The sequence below is a fragment of the Morone saxatilis genome, unplaced genomic scaffold, assembly GCF_004916995.1.
Source record: "Morone saxatilis isolate NCDOM2014 unplaced genomic scaffold, NCSU_SB_2.0 Contig15, whole genome shotgun sequence".
NCBI classification, from domain to species: Eukaryota; Metazoa; Chordata; class Actinopteri; family Moronidae; genus Morone; species Morone saxatilis.
The window spans coordinates 25916786-25917147 of NW_023339707.1; the positions used below are offsets into that span (position 1 = coordinate 25916786).

Below are 362 nucleotides of genomic sequence, written 5' to 3' on the forward strand. Positions count from 1 at the left end.
CATGGTGTGTTCAAAGACTGTTAATCAATATGTTTACAATATGATCAGACACGTGTCTGTGAATTTACGATTTAACGGTTATAAATGATTTGTGTTATCAACCTCGTTACTCCCTGTGCCCTCCTTTCAGCCTGCTGCTAACAGAAGCAGATATAATGTTTATTAAAGCTGCCAATAAGTCGACACAACAGCTGTTTAATAAAAGAATCTGGTCCAATCAGGAGACAGGAAGTAAAGACACGTTATTGATCACAGTCGGAGGAACAACAATCAATAAAACTGAACTTAACGAGACAAATAAAGAAACAAAAACAGAGCAAGTTTCACTTGAAGGAGACGTGATGTGTTCAGGGACCAGTGAT

General features: G+C 37.8%; 1 protein-coding gene across 1 annotated transcript in view; it reads left to right on the top strand.

Annotated features, from left to right (window-relative positions):
• ptpn18 (protein tyrosine phosphatase non-receptor type 18) overlaps positions 1 to 362 on the top strand; it is a 7978-nt gene that overhangs the window by 2916 nt on the left and 4700 nt on the right. The gene's annotated exons all lie outside the window — the stretch shown is intronic.